General features: G+C 48.1%; 1 pseudogene; it reads right to left on the bottom strand.

Annotated features, from left to right (window-relative positions):
• Nucleotides 1–430: 430 nt before the first annotated feature.
• LOC120397526 lies at nt 431–1,592 on the bottom strand (annotated as a pseudogene).
• Nucleotides 1,593–7,726: the final 6,134 nt, after the last annotated feature.

The raw sequence follows: 7,726 nt of genomic DNA, 5'->3' as shown, positions 1-7,726 counted from the left end.
GTCCTGGGACACAGAGACTGATGTTAAGGGACGCTCCTTGGGGTATGACGTTTAACCCCAGATTCCAAGATGAAAGCGGGGCCTGGAGCTTCAATGAGACTGATGGTGTGACTAGCTCACTGGATTTGTTCTTTTACCTCAGAAGCAATCCTTCCTTGGCAGTTGCATGGCCGAAGTCTCGTCCTTACAGATGTTTTGGCCACATGTGTGAGTAAAAGCCAACAACCCCTGGAGAAGGAGATTAGCATGTCCCGTGGGTGATTAATCAGGGACGGGACAGTGACAGACCAGGTGTAATGGGAAACAACAGCCACATCTCTTCTCATTGTGACTTTATTCATAGGAATTCTGAGGTTAGAGCAGCCACCGATATGGCTCTTTGGGGGCCAACATCCCACCGGTCCCCTGGCTCTCCACGAACAGAGTGACTTTTTAAATGCTGCTGCCTGGCTTGGTCTCCTTTCCCCAGACTGCTGTCCTCCCTCAACTGCGGGTGGGGATGGCCCCCTTAAGCTTCAGGTCTTAGACCCTGTATGAGCCTCTCTCTACAGAGTGGAGATCAGTAGCTCTTGTATCCTCGTATATAAGGGTCCAAGATGGAATAGGTGGCCATGACCTGTGTCACCAGCTCTGGAGCTGGATGATGAATTGACTCTTTACTTGACAAGTACCCTGATTATCCTCGCTCGAAGATGGTTGCTTTTCCTGCTGTACACAATTCGATTCATTAAAGGAGGAGCCAGCAGGTAGATGTAGCCCAGGATAATTTGAAGCAAGGGAGAAGAGCTCTTCCAGAATCTGTGTATGACAGTCAGGCTGAACTCTGGCATGTAGAAGAGCAGGACGGCGCAGAGGTGGGAGACGCAGGTGTTCAGGGCCCTAAGGCATTTTGTGGGGGACGTGATGCTCAGCACTGCTTTGAGGATCATCACATAAGAGAGGAAAATGAGCAGCGAGTCCAACCCCACCATTATGACTGTAATAAACAAGCCATAGATGTCGTTGACTGTGATGTCCGAACAAACCAGCTTTATGACGTCCTGGTGCAGGCAGTAGGAATGGGAGAGGACATTGGCTCAAAAGAATCGGAACCATTTCAGGAGAAAGGGGAGTGGAAATATTACTGCCACGGCTCTTAGCACAAACACCAGTCCCAACTTGGCTATTCTCGGCAGGGTTAAGATGGAGGCATATCTCAGCGGGTTACAGATTGCGATGAAGCGGTCAAATGCCATCAACAAGAGCACAGAGGATTCAATGAATTGCAGAGAGTGGATGAAGAACATCTGGGCAAAACAAGCATCAAGGCTGATCTCTCTAGAGTTAAACAAGAATAGGCCCAGTATCGTCGGTATGGTGGCTATCAATAAGCCAAGGTCTGTGGTGGCCAACATGGAAAGGAAAATGTACATGGGCTCATGGAGGATTGGATCTGTTTTTATAATGAACAGAATGACTGAATTTCCTACTATCGAAATAGCATACATGGAGCTGAAGAGGACAGAGACCCAGAGATGGATGTCTTCCTGCCCAGGTATCCCAGTGAGAAGGAACACTACAGGTGTGAATTTGGTGTCATTGACAGCTGACATACCGTACTGGGCAGGTCCAAGAAGTTTTGAACTTTCCTTCCTGAAAGGAAAAAGAACAGGAAAGTAGATGATATTTAATGAGACATCTTTCTGCTCTGAGTGCAAATCTAGGATTCCCAGAAGCTCAAGGAAGATCAGAAAAAACATAGATTTGGATTTACACCCCAATAGGATATGCCAATAGGAAGACAGGCACTGCCAGACTGGATCTGACCTGCAGTCCTTCTAGCCCAGTAACCCGTTACACATGCGTCAGGGGAAGACAGAAGAATCCCTGCAATAGGGAGCTATGAGATTGACTGCTCCAAGGGAAAGTTTCCCCCAGGCACCCACTAGTTAGACATATTTTGTGGTGTAAATCCAGTCCCTCTTTGAATCCTGCTAATCCCTTGGCCCCATTGATATCTTGTGGATCAGAGTTCCACAGCCTATTGGAGCGCTGTGTGAGTTTGCAATAATGACATTCACACAGACACCCTTTCTGGCCCTCAACTTCAAAGTGTGGCCCATTGTATCATGATATGTGTGTACACATATGGCAAGTGCATGACGAACATGGTCATTGTGTTTATCTGTCCTGCATTTAAGTTATTCATAAACATGTTTCATTGCCTCATTATATACATTCTTTTTTTATTTTCTCTGCTCCTGTGAGTTCAAATTATGCCACTGCCTCTTTGCAGCACAAGGGATAAATTTTCAGGGTCTGTTTCTGAATTCAATAACGGCATCACTCCAGATTTACGTGTGTCAATTCGACCAGAACCGGGATCTATTAACTTTCCCTTAACAAATGCTCCCAGTGATACACTCTGACCCCCAAGAATCCCTCCAAGAGAAGCTGAAGTGCTTTGCCCGGCCAATGTTGACTGAATCCAGAGGGTTTGATCATCCTACAGGTTCCCCTTCATCCTCACAGGACCCGCATCTGCTCCCCATGCAAGGGATTGTAGTTATCTGGTAAGTTACACGCTAACATGGACAGTTACTTCAGCTGCATGAGGGAGGGGTTGGCATCGCAAATGGGTGAATAGTGCAAACACCAGGTTTGCACTAATATCCAGTTGAGTGTGCTAGTTACTTCAGCCATGCTTCTTTAACAGGTGATGGAGGTAAATTACATAAAAAACTATTACACTGCTCTTTCCTGCACCTCAGCTCTACTCTTTGCTGAAACACAGACCAGCAGTTCTGTTCTCTCAGGACTTTTTGGAAAGTCTTGTACGGGTATTGTAGTGTTATTGTGTGCAAGACCCTGAATGTAAGTATTAGAAATGGCTTCTGCTCAGCTAGCAGGAGAGAGTTCACTGAACAGAGAGTTCATAGCACAAACCCATTGCAAACAGTATGTGGGGTACTTCTGAAAAACTTTCTAAAGCAAATGCCTTTAAGCACTAAAGTTACTGCTCCTTCCTGTAGCAATTCCAACAACTCTGCCGCTGGCTTTCAATATGCATCTATGTCATGAAATTTTTGTTTGTAATATTTATATTACAATGAAAAGTTTTGGCATAACATTTTCACAGCTGTACTTTGGCACACACACGTCAACGACAGGTACCAAACCCAGCCGGACCTATTGAGCAGGCACAGTGCTCAGTGCTACAGCCACATTGTGCGGTAGCCCAGGGCCCAGTCTGAGGGTGGGGGAATGGTGGGATTTCACCCCACGAGAAAGGAGGCTACGGAGCCTGACGTTTGGCCCTCAGACACCAGAGAAGGGAAAGAGATGAACATTGCCCTGTAACTCTGAGGGGTTTCTTCAGGGCAGAAGTTGAAAATGCATTTGCTGATTAAATTTCCAGCAGCAAATATACCTGATACGATTTGGGAAGTAGTCACTGATATTCCGTGGGGTCTCTTCTTCCTCAGCCCCTGGCAGGATTGGGCCCAGAGCACACCGGATGTCTAAAAATGGGACTCCTTGAGAAAATCGTTACTTGGGGCATCAGGGTTTTAACACTGCAAGCTCGCTTTGAATGTCAGATTTCTGTGTAGATTAAATTACTCCCCATGGAGCATGGGCAGATGTAGTCATCGGAGAGGCTGCCTGGGCAGCAGGCAGCATCTGTTCACATAGGGCGGCTACTGTCTTTATGAAGCCTGTCTGCACATTCCCTTGGGGGCCACTTGGCCATCAGGGAACCTCAGCTGCTTGGCTCAGTGTGCACCAGCTGTAACCCCTGTGACAGCCAAGGGCAAACTGCAGGAGGCCAAATCACAGGGGATGTGTGGTGATGCTATCCAGCTGGACTGCAGTGGCAGCCCTGCTGCAGGCTCTATTCCTTATGGTTCCAATTAGTCACAAGGAAACCTTGGGGGTGGCCGAGTGGTAACAATGATGTTGTCACAGCTGTGATCTCGCTGAAATAAAATATAATAAATAATAATTATTATAATATAGGACCCGATTTTTCCCCAGCAGCCCCCTTTCCTGCATTAGAAACCCAGGTTTCAGGGCAGGCCAGGGAGATTCCACAAGGCTCTGTATATGGCAATTTCCCTCAGATTTTTCCAGGAGGGGAGGTCCCTTTCTTCTCTCTGAATGTAAAGGGGGACCAAGGATCCAGGGATCTCCAGAGTTATGCACAGATATCAGTGATCCACTGGGAGCTCAGCCCACCCACCCACAATCCCTGTGCCTCCACAACTGCTTTAGGACCCTCTCCAGCTCCCTGCTAGCACAGGTTCATCAGAGATGTGCTACCAGGGCCTGTCCTTGAATACTGTGTGCAGATGTGGTCGCCCAACCTCAAAAAAGATCTATTGGAATTGGAAATGGTTTAGAAAAGGGCAATAAGAATGATTGGGGTATTGAACAGCTTCTGTATGAGGAGAGATTAATAAGACTGCGATTTTTCAGCTTGGCAAAGAGGCGACTAAGGGGGATATGACAGAGGTCTATAAAATCATGAGTGGTATAGAGAAAGTAAATTAGGAAGTGTTATTTACTCCTCCTCATAATACAAGAACAAGGGGCCACCAAATGAAACTAATAGGCAGCAGGTTTAAAACAAACACAAGAAAGTATTTTTTTCACGCAACGCACCGTCAACCCCTGGAACTCCTTGCCAGAGAGAGTTGTGAAGGCCAATAGTATAACGAGGTTCAAAAAGGAGCTATAGTGATTCATGGAGGATAGGTCCATCAATGGCTATTAGCAGGATGGACAGGAATGGTGTCCCTAGGCTCTGTTTGCCAGAAGCTGGGAATGGATGACAGAGGATGGATCACTTGATGATTACCTGCTCTGTTCATTCCGTTTGGGGCACCTGCCACTGGCCACTGTCAGAAGACAGGATACTGGGCTGGATAGCCCTTTGGTCTGAGTCTGAAGGTATTGTCAGTGCAGCCCCGGGCTGCCCGTGCACTCAGAAGAGGGACTGGAGGGTGGGTGGATGAAGAGCTTGTGAGGGTGGAACCTCAGCCAGATCTAAGAACTGTTTGGAGCTCAAAGCATTAGGAGCTGGACGTGTGTGTGTTTTGAATCCCAATTTCCAGTTCAGTCCAAGGGGGCTGCTCTGAAGATTGGATCTAGGCCAGCAGGATGGGGCTGCTGCCCCCCACTGACACTTAGTGGGTTTTTTGGCTGGCCTCTCCCAGTACCAAAAGAAAGGGGAATGGAGGAAGAGAAATCAGGATCCTGAGACTGACAGTCCCCAGGGCCAAGGGGGAAATGCCAATGCTCCAGGTGAGCCTGATTGACAGGGCAGGCCGGCCAATGAGGGAACCAGGATCCCATCCTCCATGTGAGGGGAGCTGCCTGAGGCGAGCGGGGCAGAGCTAAGGGGAGAGCAGCAGCCAGAGATAGGGGAGCTGGAGCAGCTGGGAACGGGCAGCACAGACCAGACGCGCCGTCAGGGAGCCAGGGCCAAGCTGCAGCGGGGAGCTGCGGGACCAGAGCCGGGACTGCGGATGCCGGTCACGCTGGAGCTGGGCACGGGGAGTGGCTGGGGAGAGCAAGGGGGGCCCTGGGGAGGGGCCCAGCGCAGGGAGACACCCCCAGACACACAGCCTGGACTCCGGGGGAGGGACCGTGACCCTGACCGGGGGGGGGGGGGTGGGCAATGCTGGGGCGAAGGCCCCAGCTGGCTAGAGCCTGAGGCCTGCGAGGGAGCCGGGAGTGTGAGGAACAGGCTGTGACCTGCCCTCACGTCTCAGAGACGCCGGGTGTGGTGCCCCCGAGCCCACAGGGTGGGTCCCTTGTTCCCCTTAACCCTCTTCCATTTTTCCTTGTTTCCCTTACAGTTGCTGTTTAATACATTGTATTTGGTTTGAACTTAATGTGCTGATCAGGGGTGAGAGGAGCGGCCGGTGTGGAGAGAGTACCCCGGAGTGGGGCCACCCCCGAGCACACAAGAATCTCCACTTTCATTTAAAAAATAGTAAATGTCTAGCCCGTCATGTTCAAAATGGGACCCCCCAATGATTCAAAAAGTATAAGGCAAATCAAAAGAATCCCCCAGATAATTTTAAAATCTCATGATTTGGGAGGCCTGACTTGTGATGTCTGAATGTATTGGGTTGGCAGTACTTGCCGATATGTAGCGGGTATGGAAGCACTTAGCTTTACAGCCAAGCAAATAATTCATGGGGAATAATTTAGGCTGTGAACCCATCCCATTTCCTCTTCAAAATTCTCCTTAAGAAGCTTACAGGGCACTCAAATTTATCCCTATTTCAAAAATAATCCCGGGGTGAGTTCAATGAATAATTCTTCTTCAGGAATCAGTTTGCTAGTTAAAACTCACAGTGTGTGGATTGGACACTCAGGTCATATGACTTGACTTCTGTTCCCTGATTGGATGAGCAGAACTCCAAGAAATCTGATTGCTGACGTGAATGCTCTCCTTTTCTTATTCAGAATTTATTTTCAGGGACTATAATGTACTATTGAGGAGACAGTGTGTTCCAATGGGCAGAGCACTGGCTGGGCAGTCAGGAAACCTCAGTGCAGTCGCAGTTCTGCCACTGACCTGTTGCATGAGCCTGGATGAGTCGCCTCTCTGTACCTCAGTTTCCTCATGTGTTTAATAGTCTACTAACCCGTACTGCCCTTTGAAAGGTGCTTTCACAGATTCCAAGGCCGGAATGCTGTATCACACAGGCCAGAAAACTTCCCCAAAATCATTCCTACAGCAGATCTTTTAGAAAAACATCCCGTCTTGATTTAAAAGTTGTCAGTGATGGAGAATCCACTACAACCTTTGGTAAATTGCTCCAGTGATTAATTACTCTCACCAATATAAATGTATGCCTTATTTCACACAAGCCATGTTCAAGATGGTTTCTCTCAGCCACAGTCTCCCAGCAAAATGGTGACTGGCTCTCCCCTTGCTCAGGCTCTCTTCCAGGGGCCCAAAGGTGCTGGTGCTTTTGTTTTCTTAGGTGAAAGAATGTGGGGTTGTCTGCCCCTTTCTTTTCTAGTCCATTGAGTCTTGGAAGCTGATTCTTCTAAAGCAGTGGTTGTCAACCAGGGGCACGGGGTACACAGAGGTCTTCTAGGGAGCACATCAACTCCTGTCGATATTTGCCTAGTTTTACAGCAGGCTACATAACAAGCACTAATGAAATAAGTACAGATTAAAATTTCATACAGACAAAAGGAGAAAGTCATCAATTTGTCAGTAAGAGTGTGCTGTGACACGTCTGTATTTTAGATCTGATTTTGTAAAAAAGTCGTTTCTAAGTGAGGTGAAACTTGGGGCTACACAACACAAGTCAGACTCCTGAAAGGGGCACAGTAGACTGAAAATGTTATATCCTTGGGGGCAGCCGGTTTAGGAAGAAATCACTTGAGGCCAGACAGCAGACAGCTACAAAACTACCATTTTATTTACAGACACAGAGCTCACTCAACCGGCCGAAGCTGGCCAGGCTATCCCCTAATAATCTAACTCAGTTGCCATAGGAACAAAAACCATGACAACCAAATACACAACAGAAAAGGTTGAGAGCCACTGTTCTAAAGGATCCCATCAAAGCAAAGTTTATCCAAACTGTGAGGAAGGCGACCTGAAGTCTGGTGGTGAAGGCTCCGTGTGTAACCCACACACCTCCTGGGTGAGTTGTCCGGTCCTATCAAGTGGCACCAAGACCACTTAATGAGAGGGAGATAAAATGAGTCTGTGCTG

The sequence above is a fragment of the Mauremys reevesii genome, linkage group 1, assembly GCF_016161935.1.
Source record: "Mauremys reevesii isolate NIE-2019 linkage group 1, ASM1616193v1, whole genome shotgun sequence".
NCBI lineage: Eukaryota > Metazoa > Chordata > Testudines > Geoemydidae > Mauremys > Mauremys reevesii.
The sequence above is the reverse complement of the archived record's forward strand: the minus strand, read 5'-3'. Positions and strand labels throughout refer to the sequence as shown.